The sequence below is a fragment of the Callithrix jacchus genome, chromosome 1 (genome assembly GCF_049354715.1).
Source record: "Callithrix jacchus isolate 240 chromosome 1, calJac240_pri, whole genome shotgun sequence".
Taxonomy (NCBI): Eukaryota; Metazoa; Chordata; class Mammalia; order Primates; family Cebidae; genus Callithrix; species Callithrix jacchus.
This window is the reverse complement of record NC_133502.1, coordinates 146730087-146755260: the sequence shown is the minus strand read 5'-3', so window position 1 is coordinate 146755260 and position 25174 is coordinate 146730087. Positions and strand designations below refer to the sequence as shown.

The 25174-nt window shown below is 45.3% G+C and overlaps 1 protein-coding gene and 1 pseudogene across 2 annotated transcripts in view; one reads left to right on the top strand and one right to left on the bottom strand.

Annotated features, from left to right (window-relative positions):
* Window positions 1–25174, top strand: part of GABBR2 (gamma-aminobutyric acid type B receptor subunit 2) — a 423612-nt gene that overhangs the window by 82114 nt on the left and 316324 nt on the right. The gene's annotated exons all lie outside the window — the stretch shown is intronic.
* LOC118147826 (septin-7 pseudogene) lies at window positions 23771–25011 on the bottom strand (annotated as a pseudogene).

The window sequence follows — 25174 nt, the reverse complement described above, 5'->3', positions numbered from 1 at the left end:
CTTCCTTGTAACTTCTCTGCTGGTTCAGCCCTCCAGGAGCATCTGGAAGAGAAGTTCAAGGCAGAGGCAGAAATCAGTGCTTGTCGAGTGACTGAATGAATCCTTCCTCCAAAGAGGAAGCATTTTAGGCCACTGCATTGCAGAGCAGAGGATACAACTTTACATACACAATGTGCAAATGCTTGGTGTTGCTTCTGATAATAAAAATAACAGCAAGCACTCATCTAGAACTTTTCATGAGCCAAGGCTTTTAAAGTACAGCCGTTACCTAATCTAACTCCAACCTCATAATCCTATATAAGTATTGCTATCCCCGTTGTACAGAAACGGAGGCATGGAGTTGAGTGACTTGCCCAAGATCACACAGAGAGCAAGCAGTAGGTCAGGATTTGAACCCAGGCTCTTCACTTCCTCTGTACGATTTCACCTTTAGTTAAACAAGAGGTCCAACTAATTTTCTTACCTTATTAAAAAAAACAGCTTTTCTGAGATATTAATACAATTCACCTAACACACAATTCACCCATTTAAAATGTGTACTGTAAGTATTTTTGATATATTCACAGAGTTGTGCAACCATCACCACAGTCCGTTTAGGAACATTTTAATCATCCCAAAAAGAAACCCTGGAGCCATTAGCAGTCACTCCCATTTTTCTCCAATCCACCCAACCCCTGGCAAATGCCAATCTACTTTCTGTCCCTTTGGATGAACCTGTTCTGGGCACTTCCTAGAAGTGGAATTATACAATATATGGTGCTTTGTGACAGCCTCTTTCACTCAGCAGGATGTTTTCAAGGTTCACTTCTGAATCTATGCCCAGGCGGGTCCCACCGCTGCAGTGCCCCTTCTCCTTCTCCTGGTCAGGGCGTGCTCCCCTCTACTCTTCTCCCAAGGCCTCGCTACGCTCCTGAGCCCTGGCTTCCCTGTCTAAACTGTCCCCTGTTTAAGGTACATCAGGCTTTGGAGGCAGGCACACTTGCTGTGAATCCAGATCACTACATATTGTATGCTCCTTGGCAAGCCCCTTCACCTCTCTGAGCCTCAGTTTCTTCAACTGTGAAATGGGCATAAACCAGTCCCTGCTTTTTAAGGTGCTCTGAGGATTGAAGGAGAGAGTTGCCTGAACGCATTCCCTCCAGACTGTGACTGGCCTATGGGGCCAGGAGAATATGGATTTGACTCACCTTAGGTCTATCTTAAAGGGGAAGGGGAACCTCTGACATCATAGCTGTGGTTGAGTCCTTGATGAAGAGTGATCTTAACCACACTGCCTCTGTGAGGAGCCTTCCAGTTTGTAGGGGACAGTCACCCTGTTGTCTCATTTGACACTCCCAGCAGCCTGGGCAAGGGGGTATCATGGCCCCTCCCAGAGAATAGGTTCAGGATCTTTTCCAAGACCCCCTGGGAGGAAGTGGCAGAGCCAGTTTCTTCCCAAGTCCTCATTCTCTCTGCCTGAGGTCTCCTGACTCAGCTCTCAGGGCAGCAGGGTGCCTTCTCTCAGCGACCTGGGCCATGCCAGGTCCGAGGACAGGGAATAGTTTCCAAAAAAGGGCAGTGTGGGCGGTGGTTTCTCCTGGGCAGTCCTGAGCCCTAAGCCAGGCATCAGTGACCAGGAGCTTCCTTCCCTGGGCAGGTGAGTGGAGGTAAATGTGGGGGTGGGGCAGGGGTGGAGCAGCCTGGAAGGGGCACAAGCGTGCCTTTGGGTTGGCATGCTGCATGTTCACCTGGGATGTGGGCTAGGTTGTGGCCCCCTCTGTGAGGCCCTCTACTGCAGCCTTGACACATCATCTAGCAGTTCCAGATTCCCAGACAGTAGCCTGACTGGCCTTGGGCAGGGCTCCCTGGGTGCAGGTGGCCAGCAAAGCCTCTGGAGACCAGGAGGAGGGGTTCCTGGCAGTTGCACAGGGCAGGTGATGAAGGAGAGGTTCTGCACTGCAGAAAGCCCTGTGGAGCAACAGGCTGATCCCTCCTCTTCAACAATACACATGGGAAGCTGAGGTCCAGAGAGAAAAAAGCCTTTGCTCAAGATCCCACAGTAAATAGGTACAAGCTGCCTCCCTGTCTGTCCTTGGTTTGGGGCTCCTACCTGGCCCACCCCTGATTCTCAGTGCATTTGCTAGTGGCCAGCCTCAGTGTTCTGCGGCTCCCAGCTTCCTCCATATTCTATGCAGGCCAAGTTCCCTAGGAAGGTCCACAGAGACCACCGCAGGCCGTGAGGTCAAGGTCTCTGCTCGCCTGCAGCTTGCTTCCTTGGCTGCTGCCAGCGGCTCCTTGCTGCCTCCTCTTCCTCTCTTCCCAAGAGACTCTCTTCCTCCCTACCCTGCCTCCCACCCTAAGTCTCTCTGACTTTGTTACAACTACCCGCCCACCTTTTGTTTAACATCTCATTTCTTTTCTACTAGAAGACAGTATTTGAACAATTAGGATAATTGAAGTTTCTCTCCCACAGTTCTGGCCAAAATATATCCACCTCTCATGGGAGGGTGAGACACTAGCATCCCAGTGGGGCCAAGTTCTCTAGGCAGGTCCATGAGAACCGCCAAGGCAGTGAGGTCACTGTGTCTGCTTGGTCTGCAGCCTTGTGTGGAGACTTGTAGGCACTGGCCCTGTCTGCTACTTGCCAGTCCTGCGCATGCTGCCTGCGAGTTCAAGGGGAGGCCGGACCTTCGTGGGGCTCAACATTGCGCACCCCTCAGGACCGAGTCCAGCCCCTCCCAGTGCCCAGGACCACTGCCACTGAACTCTCCTGCCTCACCATCCCCAGCTCTTACTGTTGCCCCATTGTCCTTGGCTCCCAGCCAAATGGAGAGGCTCAGACATCTCTGCACCTGCCAGGTGACCTCACAGGGCAGACGGAGGGTTTGGGCTCTGCAGTTTGACTGTGCCTTTGAATCCCAGCTCAGCCACATGCCCCCTGTGAGACCTGGGAAGTTACAGAGCTGCCCTGGGCCTCAGGTTCTCCATCTAAAAAGTGAACATGAGGAAGACAGTGGTAGGCAGAAAAACGGCCCCCAGAGATGTCCTTGTCCTCGTGGCATAATCTGTAGGTATCTTACTTTCTACATGGGGACTGGACAGATGGGATTAAGTTAAGGATCTAGAAGTGGGAGACTATCCAGGGTTATCCAGGTGGGCCTGAAGCGACTGTAAGTATCTTAGAAGGGAGGCAGGTGGGTCAGAGGCAGAGAAGGAGCTGTGCCGACAGAAGATGGGTCAGAGGGATTGGAAGGTGCTGCACTGCCAGCTTTGAGAATGGAGGAAGGGGCCATGAGCCAAGGGTTACAGGTGGCCTCTAGAAAGTGGAAAGGCAAGAGAATGGGTTCTCCGCTAGTGCCTCTAGAAGGAATGCAGCCCTGCTGACACCTGAATTTTAGTCCAGTTAGATCCATTTTGGATTCTGGCCTCCATAATTGTAAGACAATTATGTGTTTTTGCATGTTTTTTTTAAATACTTTATTTTATTCTGTGATTTATTTGTTTTGAGACAGGGTCTTGCTCTGTTGCACAGGGTAGAGTGCAGTGGCACAATCTCAGCTTACCGCAACCACTGCCTCCCAGGCTCAAGTGATCCTCCCCCCTCAGCCTCCCAAGTTGCAGGGATTACAGGCATGTGCCACCACACCTGGCTAATTTTTGTATTTTTCTGGAGAGACAGGGTTTTACCATGTTTCCCAGGCTGGTTTTGAACTCCTGCACTCAAGCAATCTAACTGCCTCGGACCCCCAAAGTGCTGGGATTACAGGCATGAACCACTGCTCCCTGCCTAAAGACTTTATTTTAAAAATGAATTTTTAGAGCAGTTTTATGTTCACAGCAAAAATTGAGAGGAAAGTAGAGAGATTTCCCACATACTCTCTGCTTCCTACACATGCACAGCCTCCCCCATTATCAACATCCCCACCAGAGTGGTCCATTTGTTACAGTCGATGAACCGACATTGACACAGCATCATCACCCAGAGTCCATAGTGTCGCACGTTCTGTGGGTCTGGACAAATATGTAATGACACGTAGCCACCATTACAGAATTGTACAGGGTATCTCCATTGCCCTAAGACTCTTCCGTGTTTATCTCTGTGTTATTGAAGCCACTAAGTTTGCAGTGATTTGTGTCAGCTGCATAGGAAATTAACACAAGTACCTGCCTCCCCACCATGAAGAGTAAAAGAGGTGACATCAAAGAGTAGCACGCCAGGGCAGGTCACATGGGGCTGGGGGCCACTGTGAGGACTTCGGCTTTGACTCCAAGTGAGACAGGACACCACAGGAAGGTTCTGAGCTGAGGAGTGCCGTGGTCTGACATACGGTCTGATGCTGAGAATCCTGAGGATAGGTAAGGGTCTTAATCACTCTTGTGTCTCTTGCAACTTGCCTAGACTGCAGCACGTAGCTAGCTGAACAAGCATTTGTTGCTTGCTTTCTTTTCTATTAAGATTGCAGGTTCTGGTTTGGTAGTTATAAAATATGGAAATTAGCACTTTGGGAGGCTGAGACAGGAGGATCGCTTCAGTCCAGGAGCTCGAGACCAGCCTGGGCAACATGGTGAAGCCCCATCTCTACAAAAAATACAAAAATTAGCCAGGTGTAGCAGTGTGCGCCTAGGCCGAGGTGGAAGAATCCATTTCACCTGGGAGGTCGAGTCTGCAGTGAGCTGTGATCACACCATTGCCCTCCATCCTGGGTGATAGAGCAAGACCCTGACTCAAAAAACAAAACCAAACAAGAACAAAACATAAATAAAATCTATGTGAGTTGCAGAGGGGATGAAGAGTGACAAGGTTGTTAAGTAGTGGATGCTCTGATAATTATAATATTTGGGTCATTAAAAGAATGCATTTTTAGTTGGGATGCCTGAAGACCTTTTTTTTTGGTGGCAAGACACTTTTTGTTTTGTCTTAAAATCTTACAGTCAGTTATTTTGTATTTTGATTGAAAATTGTACATTTTTCATGCAAGCCCATAAAGAATTGCTTTTCAGATTCTTGATGTGACTGATGTATTGTATAGATATACTTCCATTCCTTCTACTTGAGGCTTTCAGCACTGGGTATCTGTAGGCACATTATTACAGGGAAGCATTGATTTTTGCCTAGTGCAATATGCCTTCTCTTTGAGGAAATGAAAATCATGACAAATAAAAAACCATTTTTCAAAATGACTTTGATTCTTGTAGTTTATGATTCAGAAATGAGGCCTGGGAGAAGGGACCTTAATTTTCTGTGCTAATTATTTGGCTCCCCTTATAAAGGAGCATGTTTTTCCTGAAGGAGCCCTTAGTAGGCCCACAGAGTCTGATGGCAGCAGTGGCTGCTTTCAGTCTGCAGAATGCTTTGCAGTTCACAGCATGCTTTTCTGTTTTGTGCTCTGTGAACATGAGCTGCCCCACGAGGTGGAGGATTCATCTTCCATCCATGGCAGGGGACAGGGGCTCTGAGAGGCAGAGTCACAAAGTCTGTCCAGACTGAAATAAGACAGGATGTGTGTTCTCAGGGCAAGAATAGATGGAGAACACATGATGTCGATGCCATGGATACAGAAAAAGAACTTGGATCTGGAGGGTGGGATGGCAGTGGTGCCCCCCTTCACCCTGTGAGTCCTGGTTCCTTCTGTAACCAGCTGGATAACCTCAGCCAAGCTGTTCAACCTCTCTGAGCCTCGAGTCCCCTCTCCGAAGTGGAGATAATTGTCCCCATATGACCCACTTCCCTGGACTGCCATGCATTCAACAGGAGATAATGGAGAAAGTGCTTCATAAATTGTGAAGGGCTCTTTATAAGCCAAGGGTAATTGCTGTGCAGATAAGAGCTTTGACTGTAGAGTCTATAATTCCTGCAACATTAATAACAATAATAGCTTTTTTTCCCATTGAGCCATTCCTGTGCCTGCCATTGTGCCTAGTGTTTCCCGTGTTTAATTCTCATGATGGCTTTATAAGGTAGGCACAAATACTAGTGCACCCATTTTGTAGATAAGGAAACTGAGACCCAGAGATGGAAGGCAGTTTGCTGAGGGGCACACACCTAGCACAGTGGGATTCAAACTGGGCTCTATGTGACTTCAAAAGCCTCTGAGCCTCAACTCCCTCCATGGGAGTGATACTGAGTGCTGAGATGGGCCAATGCGAGCCGTTGATTACAGATGATGAAAACATCTACAGAAAGGAAGTATGAAGCTCAAGACTACCCAGATCCGAAGCCTCAGAGAAGATCCAGAACCTAATTCCCAGAGTTCCTTTTACCTCTCCTGCTACCAAGTTATCAGCTATTCTTTTGTCCCCTGCTTTCTCTGGAGGAATACCATTTAAAAATCAAGGGTGGGTTGCCAAAGAGTCATTGATAACCAAATGTAAAGTGTGATTTTTTTTTTAATGTAGGATTTAAAACAACCCGTAAATACATTTTTAAAACAACTGGGAAATTTAAAGTATTGATTTTATTTTAAAATATTCCTTTTTTAAGGTGTAGAGTAGGAATGTATGCAGGAGAGCGTCCTTACCCCTGACACATCCCTGATATTAGAGTTAAGTTAGTCTTATGTTTGCAGACTACACTCAATTAATTCAGGGGAAAAGAGAAAGAGAGAGAAAATATTAGTGACTGGTGAAAAGACAACAGGTATATGAGTATTAATTGTAGTATCCCTTTAGCTTTACTACGGATTTGAAAAAAAATAAAGTGTAGCAGTAGAGAGAAAATGAATCAAGGGTTTGGGAGAATTGGCATTTGCTGACTGCTCCCTGGGGGCAGGCTCTGGGCCAGGCATCCACATGTACTGTCTCACTGGTTTTTCACAGCCTCTCTATCAGATAGGTGTTAAGTCCATTTTGCAAATGACCCAACAAAGCACAGAGAGGGTAAGTGACCTGTACAAGGTCACACAGCAGGTGAGTAGTGAGCTGGGGTTCATATGCAGGCATGTATGAAGCTTGGGAAGCTTTCAGTTAGACCACAAATGAACCCTCCTTTCTCACTCATACTGCAACCCTTCCTCACCTGGCTTTTTCATGATGGAAGTGCATACAGAAATTACTTTTTATATCTCAATGGAAACCCTAAAGGCTCCATGAAAAACATCATACACTATTAATCAGGGCCCTCAATCAGAAGCAAGAAAAATAAGGAACTCCAAGTATCAAAAGCTTCATTCACTGACCAGAGTCCCCACAGGAAGGAGAGTTCTGGAAAAATAAATGTTGACATTTGACACCACAGGAGCACCAATTTAAAAAGGCGCTTTAAACCAAAATTGACTTCACAAAAATCAATATTGAAAAATCAGACTTGGATTCCGATGAAATATCAGTCTCTTGATGTTTATTGACTTGGGTAAATGTTGGCATTTTACAGCCCAGAATTAAAATAATAGAATTTTAGAGCTAGACAAGACCTCTGAGATCATCCTGTTACCTGCAAATTTCTCTTTCTGGGCTATACTTAATGAGCTTGTTTTTATTATGTTTAATTATCCCTTCTTAAACTGTGTTTGATTTTATAAATATCTCTCAAATCTTGGTTCCATGGGCACAAGGCCTAATAAATCTTTTTTTTTCGGGGCCTGGGGGGCGGTTAAAATTTTATTTTGTACTTCCGTTTACCTTGCTTCTTATAAGTTTCTTTCTTTTATTGCCTTCTTTTGGCTTTGTCTATTTTTATTATTCCTGTTTTCCTTTTGCTAGGAAGTTATACTGTTTCTATTCTTCTAATATTTTCCCTCACAATGGAAACATACAGAATTTGTAAAATTTTAAACTGACTCAGTATATTGATGCTTGTTACAGGTAGTATAAAGATCTTAGAATACTTCAGTTTTCCTCACCAACTTATGTTCTTATTGAATGTTTTCTTTTCTTTTTTTTTATTGCTTTTTGGGTTTTGGGGTACATGTGCAGAACATGCAAGATTTTTTTTTAATAAATATTTTTTAAAAGAAAAGTCAGTCTAGGTTTAAACTAAAGCTGTCACTTGATAGAAGAGATATTGGCAAGAAGGGGACTGACTTGCTGAGGTCACAGAGTTGGGAACAGGAGCCTCAGAAAGTCATACTGTGCCTTATTTTCTCCTCTGGGCCTGTCTCTTCTGAAGTCTTTCTGTCATGATTGCAACAAAGAGTGAGGAGCACTTAGCAAAGGCTGGTTCCCCAGGGCTGCTGGGGAGGTGCAACCTTGTTTAGCAGATGCCAACTAGAGAGAGAGGAGTGACAGAGATGGAGAGACACACACAGAGAGAAGCACTCACAGAGACAGAGAGGGAGACAGAAACAGAAAGCAAGACAGAGAGAAGCATGTGCAGTGACAGAGATAGAGACAGAGAGAGAAATAGACAGAGAGACAGAAACGGTCAGAGAAAGAGATAAAGAGTCAGACAGAGAGAGGGAGAGAGAAAGATGCAGCAGACATTTTTTTCCTTTGCATGGAAGCATCTTTTGTCATCGTTGCAGGGTAAGATGCAGAACACGTCATTAAATTAGAGATACTATTGTTTCATCCTAACGTGCTTTCATCTGCCTAATTAAATACTATGCACAAACCCCCAACTATTGTGATCAGGCAATCCCCACAAAGTCAAGATTACAAAAAGGGCACAAGACTAGTAATTATGCCAAGTGTGGCTTCCCTTCTGAGGGCTCCTATGATTAAGCCATTTAGAGGGATCTTCTGGAATAAAGGTGGATGCCCTTCATGAAGTCTGAGACCAGAAACTGGAGATGCAGGCTTGGTTAGCCCTGAGCCAACCAGCCATGGGGACATAGGCCTCTGATGCGGGAAAATCACATTTCTTGATGATGGCAAGAGTAAGAACCACAGCTACTCTTTTTTTGAGCACTTTTATATACGAAGCACTGGGCTAAGCTTTTTCTGTACCTATTTTTTAGGTCCTCACAGATAACCCAATTGGAGAGATGTCATCCCATTTTAATAGGTGAGGAAATGGAGTCTCACACTGGTAAGGGGACTTGCTCCAAGTCACACAGACTGCAGGTAGTGGAGCATCATGGGGTGCAGCTCTGTCTGGCTGTATGTCCACTTTGGCCATACCTCTTCCATCACTGCCCGTGGCCTTGTTCTGACTCCACAGTGAGCCTGTCCCCACTGTGACTTCACTGTGGGGTTTCCTGAAGCTTTTTTTTTGTGCCAACAAACAGCCTGGGTCTCCTGTATTCACTAGAGGAGAGGTTAGGATTCCCAGGATCGTGACTTGAGAGGATCTAATCAGAGAATCAAGGTCAAGGAAATCCCTTTAGGGACCCAAGTTCTCTGACTGTGCAGAAGGTTCCATCTCCCTTGTCATTCCTTCTGCTGAATCGTGGTATTTTTGTGCAGTCCACAGCAATGTCTCTAATGTATATGCTTTCATTATGATTCCAACAAGTACAAAAATGTGACGATGAAAATAAAATCAGAAACCTTAGAGGTCCTCGGGGCTCCCAGTCATTCAGTGTCCCCGCTCTCCCAGGCTGCATTTGCATCTCCTTCTCTGGCACCCTCATCTCCTTTCAGGATTCTCTCACTTAACTTCTCACGCTGCCTTTCCTTTCTCTGGGCCCCATTTCCCCACACTCTCCAGATCCTCACCGCCTTCTGGGAGCAGCTGAGTCTGGCTTTCCTTGGTACCCTCAACACCCAATCCAGAGCCGGCACCCGGTGCGTGTTTCGTTTGCAGCTTGGTTTAGCATTCATTCACACACACATCTGACAGAAACTCGCGATCATGTATCATAAAGAGAATTTATCGTGGTGGGTTGGGAAGTTATTTAAATGCAACGCGGCAGGCACCTAGGAAAATTCTAGGTCTCATTTACACCGTCAGAATGTGAATGGAGAGAGTGGTTAGAACTGACATGCAGTACCTGGGGAAGCCGGGAATGCAGATATTTAAAGTGAAATACACAGTCCAAGTTCTGCATTTTGAGGGCAGAGAAATTAACATGCCTAAATCAGAAATTTAGTTTAAAAATGTGGAAAATATATTCATGCATCAATACCTCACTTAATCCAGAGAACACAGACTTAGCCACTTTATCTATCCAGAACCCAGCTGACTCTGCAGGTCTCTAAACTACTGAAGTAGAAGACTTTTCTTTCTTTTTTTTTTTTTGAGATGGAGTCTCACTGTTGCTCAGGCTGGAGTGCAGTGAGGCAATCTTGGCTTACTCCAACCTCCACCTCCTGGGATCAAGCGAATCTCCTGCCTCCTGAGTAGCAGGGATTACAGGCATGTGCCACCATGCCCGGCTAATTTTTATATTTTTAGTGGAAAAGGGGTTTCATCATATTGGCCAGACTGGTCTTGAACTCCTGACCTCAAATGATTTGCCCACCTTGGCCTCCCAAAGTGCTGGGAGTACAGGTGTGAGCCACCATGCCTGGCCAAATTTTCTTAGGGCTCATTCGGTTTATGTCTGGGAGCTCTGCTTCGGGCTTCTCTCAGCTCCTAGCTGCACTTGTGTTGTGCGCTTTTCTCACCAGTTGTGTGTGTTATCTTTGGGTTCCAGCCTACAGCAAGGCAGCCGGTTAGGAACGGGTGTAGGGTTGATGGAGACTGCTAATGTAGGGTTGATAGCCAGCAGCAAGAAATGGCAGTTTACTGCCCGTCCTGGAGGATGAGAGAGGGGAGAAATGTCAAACAAAAACCCCGAGGATTTGAGAAGTATGTTGGGAAATTAGGATGGAGGACAGTGTAACACCTCATACTCTGTACCTTCCCCGCGGGCCACATGTGTTCCTGGCAGGTCCATGGCTTGAAATTCATAACCATCGGTGGGATTCAGTGAGCTTAACCTCTCTGAATCTCAGGTTCCTTATCTATAAGAAGGAAATAGTAATTTATCGTGTTTCTATGTGTCAGACACTGTTCTTAGTTCTTTACATGTGTGAATTTAATTCTGTGTGAAGGAAGCACGAGTTATTAGCACTAAGCAGTTGAGGCACAAACAGGTGCAAACCTGCACAAGCTCACCTAGTTCACAGATGACAGAACTGGCATTGAGAGGCAGGCAGTCGGGCTCCGGAGTCACATTCAGACTGTGGCTTTTGTCCTGGGAGCAATGACCCTCCCTCCACAGAGAGCTGTTTAGAGGGCAAAATTAAATATGTATCAAGGGGCCCAGCACAGTTCTGGGCACACACGGAGTGACCTGAAAGAAAGGATCTGGGCTGTGTACAGCCCCATTTGTTTAGGAGAGCAGGGAGTTGACACTGATTATTCCTGGAGGGTGAGGTTGGAGGCATGGGAAGCGGGAGCAGTTTGGCACCTCCCACTTTATCCATGACTGTATTGTACTCTTCCACAAGCACATGTGACCTTAGCAATTTCAAAATGTCCTGGGGCTGGGGGGCGGGGGGAGAAATAATTTTGAACAATAAGGGCATGTCTAAAACTTGCAGCCATGTCTAAATTGCATTTTAAAAATTAGTCTATCAAACATGACTTACATTGGAGCACTTAATGATATACACTTTGTTATGTAGAACTCTACTCCCGTGGAACAGCTAATGCCTTTTTACTGATCTGCTGTGAATGCCACCTGTTACTGTGCTGAGATGGGCTTGTGGTCCTTGCTCGTTTCCTCAGTAAATCTCACACCGGGAGGACTGTCCCTCTGGGGTCTACAGCTGGGCCATCCAGACCATCTGCATTGACGGTGCGCTCTGGTGTGTCCCGAGTCCTGCTGGGGGCTGGTGATTCAGGGTGAGTTCGGCAGTATCCCTGCCTCAGGAAGCCATCAAGTGCAAGAGGCAGAGGTGGCCAGCCAGCCCAAGGCTGACCTGGGATTGTTCCTGGGTGGGGGCATTTATTCTCATGGAAGGATCCAGAAGAATGGTGTATCAGCTGAATAGAGGGTGGTGAAAAATTTTGACTGAAAAGTCTGTAGGACACAGAAGCTGTTCCAGGTTGAGAGAACAGGCAGAAGAAAGGCTAATATACTCCGAAAGCCTGTTTCTGGACAGTAGCATCACTAAGACCTGTGTTAAAAAGAGCCAGCTCCTGAATGAATTGAGTTTACAGTCTTCATTTGTGGTCAAGTTCTATAGGGTTGATCTTCATGTATGTCTGTCTTCCTCCCCCCGCTTCCCTTTCTCCCTTTCTCCCTCCTTCTCTTCCTTCCTTCCTCCCTCCCTCTTCCTCTTCCCTCCCCTCCCTGTTTTTAGGATGCCTTGGTTTGTTTTAATCAGGTGTAGTAAGACACACAGACACAGAAACACCTGGCATGAAGGAGGAAGTTTTTACACACAGAACCCTGGAAGCTGGAAGAACGACCCAGCAGGCAGGGCCACCCGGGGAAGCACCAGGGTCAGAGGGAGGGAGGCAGGAACCTGTGGGCATAAGCCTTCACTGTGGCTTCCACCAAAGGCATGAAAGAGGCAGGGTATGCAGGGTTAGGATTAGGCTCTGTGCTTGAATAATTCAGTGGGCTCTGGGCATGACTATTTCTGGTTGTCGGGTACCTGGCCCTGGGGTGATTAGTAAGAGTGGCCTGATAAATGAGGTGGCTGGGTTCGGGTTCTGGATTGCTTGGTTTGCATATGGAAGACTCACCAGCATGGGTGAGTTATTTACTATCTCTAGGAATTGGCTAAAGGCAGTTCCTCCAGGGTCAGCAAGGACCCTAGATGTCAAAGCCTCAGAATACAGAAAATAAAAAGTATGATTAATCCTCCCTCCCTCCCTTTTCGCCTTCCTGACATCTTTCACTCTTCCTTCCAACTTTAAAATGAATCAACAAGGATATCCAGGGCTTGAACTCAGACCTGGAGCAAGCAAACCTGATAGACATTTACAGAACTCTCCACCCCCAAATCCACAGAATATACATTCTTCTCAGCACCACATCACACCTACTCTAAAATTGACCACATAATTGGAAGTAAAGCACTGCTCAGCAAATGCAAAACAACTGAAATCATAACAAACAGCCTCTCAGACCATAGTGCAATCAAGTTAGAACTCAGAATTCAGAAACCAACCCAGAACCACACAGCTTCATGGAAACTGAACAACTGGCTCTTGAATGTTGACTGGATAAACAATGAAATGAAGGCAGAAATAACGAAGTTCTTCGAAACCAATGAGAACGAAGACACAACATGCCAGAATCTCTGGGACACATTTAAAGCAGTCTCTAGAGGAAAGTATATAGCAATAAGTGCCCATATGAGGAGAATGGAGAGATCCAAAATTGACACCCTATCGTCAAAATTGAAAGAGCTAGAGGAGCAAGATCAAAAACACTCAAAACCCAGCAGAAGACAAGAAATAACTAAAATCAGAGCTGAACTGAAGGAGATTGAGACACGAAAAACCCTTCAAAAAATCAATAAATCCAAGAGCTGGTTTTTTGAAAAGATCAACAAAATAGACAGACCACTAGCCAGACTGATTAAAAAGAAAAGAGAGAACAACCAAATAGATGCAATAAAAAATGATAAAGGGGAAATCACCACAGATTCCACAGAAATTCAAACCATCATCAGAGAATATTACAAACAACTCTATGCACATAAACTAGTAAACCTGGAAGAAATGGATAAATTCCTGGACTCCTGTGTCCTCCCAAGCCTAAACCAGGAGGAAGCTGAAACTATGAATAGACTAATAACAAGGTCAGAAGTCGAGGCAGCAATTAAGAGCCTACCACACAAAAAAAGCCCAGGTCCAGACGGGTTCACAGCCGAATTCCACCAGACACACAAAGAGGAGCTGGTACCATTCCTTCTAAAACTATTCCAAATAATCCAAAAAGAGGGAATCCTTCCCAAATCATTTTACGAGACCAACATCATCCTGATACCAAAACCCGGCAGAGACCCAACAAGAAAAGAAAACTTCCGGCCAATATCCATGATGAACATAGATGCAAAAATCTTCAATAAAATATTGGCAAGCCGATTGCAGCAGCAAATCAAAAAACTTATTCATCATGATCAAGTAGGATTCATCCCGGGGATGCAAGGCTGGTTCAACATACGCAAGTCTATCAACGTAATTCACCACATAAACAGAACCAAAAACAAAAACCACATGATTATCTCAATTGACGCAGAGAAGGCATTTGACAAAATTCAACAGCCCTTTATGCTAACAACCCTCAATAAACTCGGTATCGATGGAACGTATCTCAAAGTAATAAAAGCTATTTATGACAAAGCAACAGCCAATATCATACTGAATGGGCAAAAACTGGAAGCACTCCCTTTGAAATCCGGCACTAGACAAGGATGCCCTCTTTCACCACTCCTATTCAATATAGTACTGGAAGTTCTAGCCAGAGCAATCAGGCAAGAAAAAGAAATAAAGGGTATTCAAATAGGAAAGGTGGAAGCCAAATTGTCTCTATTTGCATATGACATGATAGTATACCTGGAAGACCCCATCGCCTCAGCCCAAAAACTCCTGAAACTGATAAGCAACTTCAGCAAAGTCTCAGGATATAAAATCAATGTGCAAAAATCACAAGCATTTGTCTACACCAATAACAGACTTAAAGAGAGCCAAATCAAAAACGAACTGCCATTCACAATTGCTACAAAAAGAATAAAATACCTTGGAATACAACTCACAAGGAACGTAAGGGACCTCTTCAAGGAGAACTACAAACCACTGCTCAACAAAATCAGAGAGGACACAAACAGATGGAGAAACATTCCATGCTCATGGTTAGGAAGAATTAATATCGTGAAAATGGCTATACTGCCCAAAGTAATTTACAGAATCAACACTATCCCCATCAAGCTACCATTGACTTTCTTCACAGAACTGGAAAAAACCACCATGAACTTCCTATGGAACCAAAAGAGAGCCCGCATAGCCAAGTCAATTCTAAGCAAAAAGAACACAGCGGGGGGCATCACACTACCGGATTTCAAACTATACTACAAGGCTACAGTAATCAAAACAGCATGGTACTGGTACCAAAACAGAGATATAGACCAATGGAACAGAACAGAGGCACCGGAGGCAACACAACATATCTACAACTATACAATCTTTGATAAACCTGACAAAAACAAGCAATGGGGAAAGGATTCCCTGTTTAACAAATGGTGTTGGGAAAACTGGCTAGCCATGTGCAGAAAGCAGAAACTGGACCCCTTCCTGACACCTTACACTAAAATTAACTCCAGATGGATTAAAGACTTAAACACAAGACCTGGCACGATAAAAACCCTAGAAGGAAATCTAGGCAAAACTATCCAGGACATAGGAGTAGGCAAGGACTTTATGAACAAAACACCAAAAGCATTGGCAACAAAAGCCAAAATAGACAAATGGGACCTAATGAAACTCCACAGCTTCTGCATGGCAAAAGAAACAGTCACTAGAGTGGATCGGCAACCAACAGAATGGGAAAAAATTTTTGCAGTTTACCCATCTGACAAAGGGCTGATATCCAGAATTTACAAAGAACTCAAACGGATTTACAGGAAAAAAAACAAACAAGCCCATTCAAAAGTGGGCAAAGGATATGAACAGACACTTTAAGAACGAAGACATATATGAGGCCAACAATCATATGAAAAAATGCTCATCGTCACTGGTCATCAGAGAGATGCAAATCAAAACCACATTGAGATACCATCTCACGCCAGTTAGAATGGCGATCATTAAAAAATCTGGAGACAACAGATTCTGGAGAGGATGTGGAGAAAAAGGAACACTTTTACACTGTTGGTGGGAGTGTAAATTAGTTCAACCATTGTGGAAGACAGTGTGGCGATCCCTCAAGGCCTTAGAAATAGAAATTCCATTTGACCCAGCAATCCCATTACTGGGTATATATCCAAAAGACTATAAATCATTCTACTATAAGGACACATGTACACGAATGTTCATTGCAGCACTGTTTACAATAGCAAAGACCTGGAATCAACCCAAATGCCCATTGATAATAGACTGGATTGGAAAAATGTGGCACATATACACCATGGAATATTATGCAGCAATCAGAAATGATGAGTTGGTGTCGTTTGTTGGGACATGGATGAATCTGGAAAACATCATCCTCAGCAAACTGACACAAGAACAGAAAATGAAACACTGCATATTCTCACTCATAGGCGGGTGATGAAAAATGAGAACACATGGACACAGAAAGGGGAGTACTAAACACTGGGGTCTATTGGGGGGAAAGGGGGAGGGCCAGTGGGAGGGGGAGGTGGGGAGGGATAGCCTGGGGAGAAATGCCAAATGTGGGTGAAGGGGAGAAAGGAAGAAAAACACACTGCCATGTGTGTACCTACGCAACTGTCTTGCATGCTCTGCTCATGTACCCCAAAACCTAAAATGCAATAAAAAATTTTAAAAAAAAAAGAAAAAAAATATATCACAAAATACAGTTGGCTCTCCATATCCATGGGTTCCACATCTGTGGATTCAACAAAATGCAGATAGAAAATACTTGAAAAAATTAAAAACTAAAAAATAACATTACAACAATAAAAATAATACAAATGTAAAAAACCATACAGTATGGCAACTTTTTACATAGCATTTATATTGCATTAAGTAATCTGGAGAAGATTTAAAGTGTATGGGAGGATGTGCATAGGTTATATGCAAACACCACCTCATTTTTTACCAGGGACTTGAGCAGCCTCAGGATTTTGGTATCTAAGGGGGGTCCTGGAACCAGGTACTGAGGGATGACTGTTTCCTACATACTGGAGAAAGCCCCCCTAGTATAGCCACTATGTAGTCATACCTACAACTCAGACATGAAAAATGTTAATATTTTCCCTGCAGATCTCATTTTATAAAAACAAAGACATTGCAAATGCAGTTACCCTTCTCCATTCCCATTTCCCCGCTTCTTCCCTCCATGGAAACAACAGCTATCTAGAAGGTCGCTGTAGCTTTCTCATTTCTATTGTTATATTTTACTGCAGATGTACATTTCCATAAACAATCTATAGTATTTTTAAGCTTTATATAAACATCATACTATATATAACATTCTATAGCCCATTTTGTGTCACTCACTTTATTTATTTTGTTGATTGATTGATTGGTTGATTGATTGAGATACCGTTTCACTCTGTTGCCCAGGCTGGAGTGCAGTGGCATGATCTCTGCTCACTGCAACCTCCGCTTCCCCTGTTCGAGCAATTCTCTTGCCTCAGCTTCCTGAGTAGCTGAGATTACAGGTGTGCACCACCACGCCCCGCTGATTTTTGTATTATTAGTAGAGGTGGGGTTTCACCATGTTGGCCAGGCGGTCTCAAAATTCTGACGTCAGGTGATCCGCCTGTCCTTTGCCTCCCAATGTTCTGGGATTACAGGTGTGAGCCACCGCGCCTGGCCTAGTTTGTCTTTTAATAGGTTGTTTTAATTGGTTTGTATTTATTATGATTGATGATCTATTTCTACCCTCTTATTTTGGGTGTTCCTTCCGCCACTCCCCTGTTTTCCTCTGCTGATGTGGTTATACCCTTAACACTTTAGCATACATTTTAAATTATATTTCTCTTTTTCTACTCAAATCCAATGCTATTCAATATCATTCTCCTTTACTGAATCGGATGAGAATTGTAACCATGCCTCACAATCCACTAATACCTGTTCTAACATTGCTTCCTAGAATTTTGCTTCCAAAAATGTTAGTTTCTATTTTTGTGTTATAGTTAGTAGTTCATTAACTTGGCCAACACATTTCCCTAATGCTTTTGCTCGCCACTGTATTTTGCACCCCATTCCCTTTTCTTCTGGCTCAGTTCATTCTCAAGTTGTGCTCAGCGCATGTGGTGAGTGCTAAGGATGGTCAACGCTCTTAATATTTGGGTGTCTTAAAATGTCTCTATTTTCCTCTCACTTTTGAATACTGCTTTAGCAGAACTCAGAATTCCAGGCATGCAGTTCTTTCTCTTCAGAATTTGTCTTTTGGGTCTCTTGTTGCTGAAGAGATGTCAGCCGTCCATCCAGTTGTTGACTCCTTAGAAACTGCCTTTTTCCAGCAACTCGAGGCCTACGACTGGAACAGGCTTCCTCTCACTTTTATCATATTCTTTTGGCCTCATTAAGTCACAAGGCCAGCCCAGATTCAAGAGGTAAAAAAGTAGACTCTATCCTTTTTTTTTTTAGATGAAGTTTGGTTCTTTGTTGCTCAGGCTGGAATGCAATGGTGTGATATTGGCTCACTGCAACCTCCGCCTCCTGGGTTCAAGTGATTCTCCTGCCTCAGCCTCCTGAGTAGCTGAGATTACAGGCATGTGCCGCCATACCTGACTAATTTTGTATTTTTAGTAGCGATGGGGTTTCGCCATGTTGGCCAGGCTGGTCTTGAACTCTTGACCTCAGGTGATCTGCCCGCGTTAACCTCCCAAAGTGCTGGGATTACAGGCGTGAGCCACCTTGCCCGCCTCCCCACTTTTTATTCCCCTGAGACAGGGTCTTGCTCTGTCACCCAGTCTGGATTGCAGTGGTGCAATCATGGCTCGCTGTAACCTCAGTCTACTGGGCTCAAGAGATTCTTGTGTCTCAGCCTCCTGATTAGCTGGGACTACAGGTGTGTACCACCATGCCTGGCTAATTTTTTAAAATGTTTGCAGAGATTGGGTCTCATTATGTTGCCCAGGCTGGTCTTGAACTCATGGCTTCAAGTGATCTTCCCACCTCAGCCTCCCAAGGTGTTGGAATTACAGGCGTGAGCTGGTCATGCCAACTCCACGTTTTGGTGGGAGGAGCTTTGAAGTCATTCCAAAGGGCATGGGTGTAGGAAGGGGTGAATAACTAGGGCCATGTTTGCCTCCCATCTGTCACTGTTTTCCACCTTGTCCTCCCATCCAGAGCATGCAACTTCCTGTGTGCTGAGACAGCAGGTAGCAGTTGGTAGAACTTAGTCCCATATTTCCTCTAGAGCAAAGGAAGCCATTCTCTACCTGCTCTGCTCCAGCCCTTTGCTTCAAACAGTGAGCTTGACTAGTCTGCTTTTGCATTGATCGTGGCTCTGGCCCCCATCTTTACTGGGGGTGCTATACCTCAGAGAATTCTGTTACCTCAGAGAATTCTCCGTGCCAGGCACCTCTGTCTGAACTGCACCCACAGCCCATCAAGCCTGCAGCCTCATCTCCAGTTACCACGTTGTGGGTTTTTTCCCCCTGAGAATTTTATTTTTGAGTAATGCTATGTCTTTAAATTTTCTATTTTTGTGCTTCAGCTATCATTGCTGTGTGTTTGTTACAGCAAGGAGGAGGAGACCTCAAAATGTGAATTTAATTTGTGATACCACCTTGGCTGGGATTCTTTTGTTTACTTTCTTCATAAAACAGTGCTTGTCACATTCTCTGGGAAACAGACAAGGCTGTGACAGCCACATTAGAATGTACATAACTGTGATAGTGAGAACAAAAGCGCAGACTCTCTGGGTTAGCAGGGGCCCTCTGGTGCTTGAATCCCTCCAGAACCTGTCCCACAGGTGGGCATCTAACACCTGGACAGCTCCAGGGCTGGCTGACTGGCCACCTTTCCATCCCATCCAAGCATAGCCCAGGCTTTGAAAAAAGTGTTGCTATTCTCCAGCTGGTGCCTGCCTCCCTGTAGCTTTCTACCCCAACCCCCATATCCTAGTTCTGGTCCTTTCCTCTGGAACCAAACAGACTACATCTGTGCTCTCTGCTTCTGAGAGCCCATCAGAGCAGTGCAGGCCATGCTGGACCTGAGGGGGCCCTTCTCCTGGCTGAACAGCTACAGGCTCTGCAGCCAAAACTCGTGCTATATAATTGGCTGTCCTCTCTCCAGACTGGCTGACTCTGGGGACACTCTGCAGGTGGTCCCTTCTCTCTTCCTGGGCAGGGCCTAGATAGAGCCTTGAAGATGGGTTTGGATAGACCAACCAGAAACTTAGCCGCTCCATTCTCCACCTCGTTCGTTCTGGAATGAGTCATTCTCCTGGTGTAGCCTCCAGCCACGTTAAGAGATGGACTTACATGGCTCCTCGGTCACTTGCCATCCATTCATTCACTCCGTGGGTACACCAGGGATGCAGTGCTGAGCAAGGCTGCCATGGAATGTGGGGTCTAGTGAGGCAGGATCACAGCCACAAAGGCAAGGTACATGGTGGTGGGAGTGTGTGTGGCTGGGGAACCTACCCAGAACTGGGGAGGCTTTCTTAAGAAAGTGGTGTATACTCTGAAGAGCACTTTCTCATTTTCTTAACGTTTCCAAATCCAGACTCTCAAGAGAGAAAAATCTCTTTCTTGCTAGCTCATTGTTCCTTGGCCTGCACGGTTATGGGTCAGCAGGTAGCCTATGGCTTCGGTTTACTTACCTTGTCCCGTTAGCTATGCCTGGGATATATGAATCTTCCCATTTCCTTCTTTTCTTTTCTTTCTTGTTTCCTTCCTTCCTTCCTTCTTTTCCTCTTCTTTCCCTCCTTTCCTTCCTTCCTTTCTTCCTTTCTTTCTTTCTCGCTTGCTTGCTTGCCTCGGGTGCACTTGGGATGTGATGAAGGAATCCACAGCAGTTTTCAGTGCTGGGAAAGCTCATGTAGGAAATAGGTAGGGCAGGGATGGAACGGTAAGTGTGGTGGCTCCATGGCTGAAGGAAACATGGCAACTACAAGGGACTGTGGCTGAGGCCTAAGGCATCGGGGTGAGCAAGGGACAAGGTAGGTAGAGGAAGTGGCAGCAGCCATGCCATGCAGAGCCTTCCAGGGCGGGAGGCAAGGGGAGTGGGCAGCACTGATCTTTTTCCCAGTCTTTATCTCTGGCTGGCTTTGGGGACTGAGGAGCCCATTGCTGGGTGGAAGTAGCCTAGTTGGGAGAGGACAGGATGGTGGTGCTGGAGACGGCGGGGAGAAATGGCCTCCCTGGACAGAAGGAGACTTAAGAAAGCAGTGGAAGGTGGGAGAGTGATGTCAAGGAGGCACTTGTCTGTTTGTTTGTTCTGCAATGGAGTCTTGCTCTGCCCCCCAGGCTGGAGTGCAATGGCGTGATCTCTGCTCACTGCAGTCTTTGCCCCTTGGGCTCAAGCAGTTCTCTTGCCTCAGCCTCCCGAGTAACTGGGATGAAGGAGGCACCTTGGATTTGCTTCCTGTGGCTGCCAGAACAAATGGCCACAAACAGGGTGGCTGAAAACAGCACACGTTTTTCCCTTTCACAGTCCTGGAGGTCGGAAGTCTGAAATGAAGGTCCTGGCAGGGCTAGGCTCTCTCTGGAGGCCCGGGGGGAACATCAGTGTTTCTGTGCCTCTCCCAGCTTTTGGTGACTGTCGGCGTTCCCTGGCTCATATCTGCATAGTTCCAGTCTCTGCCTCCCTGGCCACATCGTCTCCTCTTCTCTATCTGTCTAGTCTTTCTGTGCCTCGCTCATGAGATCTATAGCCTACCTGGATATTACAGGGTAAGCTCCTCCTCTCCAAAGCCTTCACTAAATCACATTTTTTGCCATGTAAGGGAATATTCCCTCTTTTACCATATAAGGCAGCATTCACAGTTCCAGGAGTTAGGGCATGGATACATATTTTTGCAGGCTGCCGTTTAGCCAGGACAGTACTGAGGACCTGGCTATAGAAGTGAGCCCTTACACGGTTCAGGCCGTGGGCCAGGCTCTGTGCCCTGACTGCTCCAGATGGCTTCACTCATTTTAAACCTGATGAGATAGGCACTATTGTCGTCCTCTCTTTATAGGCAGGAAACTGAGGCTCAGAGAGGTTAAATGGGCCCACTGTCATGCCACCAGGAAGCCACCAGCTGGGAGTTGAGTCTGGGCAGCAGGCTCTGGAGCCCTTGGCAGGCTGCACTGCCTCCCTAGGCCGGGTGGATGGAGGATGGGTGCTGTTCACTGAAATGAGGCATCTGGGAGCAGGGTACAGGGAGGACAGGAGTTTGTTTTGGGGCATGGTGAGCCACAGCCCCTGACATCCACATGCTTCTATGTCCCCTTCATTGCCCTTCAGAAACTCCGTGTCTGGGATTCTGACCTTATGCATGGCCCCTCTGCGCTTTTCGCTTGTGGAAACAGCCTCCCAGTGCTGTGATGGCAAGCCTTCTTCAGAACCACTAGCCCCACTGCCCAGTCTCCTGGCCCTGAGGCTGGGTTTGGAGCCTCAATATCTTCACAGACTGAGTAGGGTAGGAGAGGAGCCACACAGTGACTTTGAGGACATAAGGGCACTGCTACTGGCACCCAGGAGCCTGGAGCCCAGCTCTGCCCCAGGCCAATCCCAGCAGCCCCATCCTTCTGAGGGGGCTGAAAGCAGGAGGCCCTCAGCACCATCTCTCCTAGACCATGCCCTGCTCATTGCCAAAAACCCACCTTGGAGCCCTGCCCTTCATCCAGTCTTGCTACTACTTTCTTAGGGATTAGGGCTTAGGGCTCGGCCCACCCTGATGGATTATAGCGAGGAGTGGTTAGGTGCTCTGTTATGTGGAAAAATCACCCAATGAAATGTCAGGAAACCATTCCCACTCCTCCCCCATGTTCATTTGAAATATGAGCAGGCTTTGGATTTCATAGATGGAAGGGAAAGGGCATTCGAGGTGTCAGAAACTGAGGGGAGGTGAGGAGCAAAGGCACAGAAGTGGGAACAGATACATTCTGCTTGAGAAATGCCAGCTGCAAGATGACTGTGATGTAGGGCACCTGAGGTGGGTGACAGGGGGGCTGGAGCTGAGTCTGGGCAGCAGGCTCTGGAGCCCTTGGCAGGCTGTGGGGGCAGAATTCAGACTGTCTGGGACAGCAGTCTGTGAGAGATGGAAATGTGGTTTTATCAGAAAACTTTCTATGTCAGTTGCAGAGATTCTCCACTGATGCATGTTTGTACCTTTTTTTTAAACGTCACAACATGATTTATTATGTGAGTTTTTTACAATACAAACAAAAAATACAGAAATGCAATATATGAATACAGCTAAATGCAGAATGGTGACTTTTTTCTCTTCAAGAGGCCACAATTCCCATTTCTAGTAAAATAAAGAGATTGCATATATGTAGAAACAGGTTGATCATTAGCATCACAATTTTGCCTAGAAATGATCTATAAATGCATTTCGCCCCCTGCTATTTACCATAAAGTGTGAAAAGGGAGTTAAAGGAAAGTTTTCTTGTTGGTTCCTATTATATGAAAGATGCTGGATTGTATTTTAGCAGGGCCAGTATATGGAAAATATCTAAATTAAATGTTGTTACAAAAATGAAGCAGAAATGAGATTCTGGCTAAAGAGGGCACTAAATGAGAATAATATGTATTTAAAGAATCCAAAACAAACAAAAAGCGGTTGTTATAAAACAGCTCTAGGTGCACTGGAAGCATATAGGGTTTTTTTTTCCATGTGTATTTTTAAACAATGAAAGTGTCAAAAAATAGGGTCAACTGTGTTAGACTAAATGACATGATTGTATATACCGCATTGAATGGAATCTTTGGATTATGATTATCATAGAGAAGCTCAGTTTGCAGCACATTATGGCAAGGTCTCCTCAGTGAAAACTTTCCAGAATCTTTTTATTTTGGAATATCCTGTAAACAATCAAACCAACATAACATGATTGTACCAAAAAGCAAAATGTTCCCTTGCATTAAACTGAAGATACCCATTTAATAAAAGAAGAAAAAGAAAATGTAGGCAAGGTACTTAGCGTTGTTACTTTCTAAGTATACAACACCCTAGACAATTCAAGAGAGCTTCATCTCCATCAAGAACAATAACAACAAAAACAGTTTTTGTCATAATGTTAAATCCACCATTGTGGGTAAAACTGGTGCAGATTGGTCAAACAGATCCAACGAACGCTGACGTCCAGGCTGGCGTATGGGCAACTAATACACAACTGGTGGTCAATAGAGAGTGTCCAAGATCTTCCCTTTCTTCTTGTTTTACTCCAAGGTTCTCGAAGAGTTCTGTGGTTCTAAAATACGTCGTTGAGTTTCCCAGTTTGCTTCCTCATCCTCAAACTGACGACGGTTTTCCTCTAATTCTTTGTGCTGTGCTTCCAAATTCTTGTCATTTGCTCCTCGCGCCGCTGGAGCTCAGCTTCAGAGTCCTTCAGTTTTTGAACTTTTTCTTCGACCTTCATCTCAAACAACGGCTCCATCTCCATCTCCATCTTCTTCATTTTAGCTACATGCCCCCTTCTTTCTTCTTCCATCTGTGCTAGGGGCTCGTAGTCAGCTGCCCTTATTCTTCTTGTTACCGACTCCACTATAAGTCACAGCTGCCAGTTTTCAGCTTCTGTAGTTCTCATAGTGAACATTATTAGTACATCTTTCAAGTCCTACATGTGTTCTTATCAATGGATCTCTTAGAATTGTAAAATTACAGTGTTCACCATTTTCAACTTCAGCGACACCCCAAGGATACTGCCTTTCTCTGACCCTTTTGCCATTAACTTCAATGATAGTATTACTACCGACCACAGCAAGAGGTAAATGGTCCTTTATGTTTTGAACAAGTTTATTTTCTTCTTCATCATCTGTTTCTGGAAATGCATTTATTTTAATTTTATGTTCTTGGATTTCTTTCATTATCTGTTTTTTAAACCGTTGGCATGCCTCTGGTGTGAGTGTGTCTGCTTTGGCAATAAGTAGATGATAGTCACTTTTTCATGCAAATGCTTCAGAAACCCAGCAGCCAATGGTTTAAGTCCATGTCCTGAAGGAGCAGTGAAGTATAAGCAATGCTGGGCCCTGTTTTCAGGCATCTGACGTCTGTCCACTCACGATTCTGCATTTAGGTAGTCCTCAAATGTACTAGCAATGTAGTCGATAACAGGCTGCCAGCAGTTACTATTATCCACTGCATCTCCAAATCCTAGGATATCAACTACTGTGAACAGCGACTGAACACCACCTTCTTTGATTAAAACTTTGAATTGTTCTGCTCATTATCATAAGCGTGAATTCAAACCTCTCTTCACTGATTTTCTGTAGACTCGATTTGGGAGATTGGCGAATCCCACATAGCCTTCAAGGGTCTTCTGTTGAGCTACCGAATGATGTGGCGCAAGCAGGGTTTGGACACCTGCAGAGCCGTGGGTGAGCGGGACGAAGATGAGCCTTAGGTCTGAACGCCGAGGAATTCACGTGGATCAGTCTGAGCTCCCATGGTGCCGCTGTTGACGCTCCTCTCAGCTGCAGTGGATCTCACACTGTTTGCACTTTTTTAAAAAAGGAAAGTGATCATAAAAAAATGATAATAGACACCATAGTGCTTCTGTTGTGCCAGGCATTATTCCAAGCAGT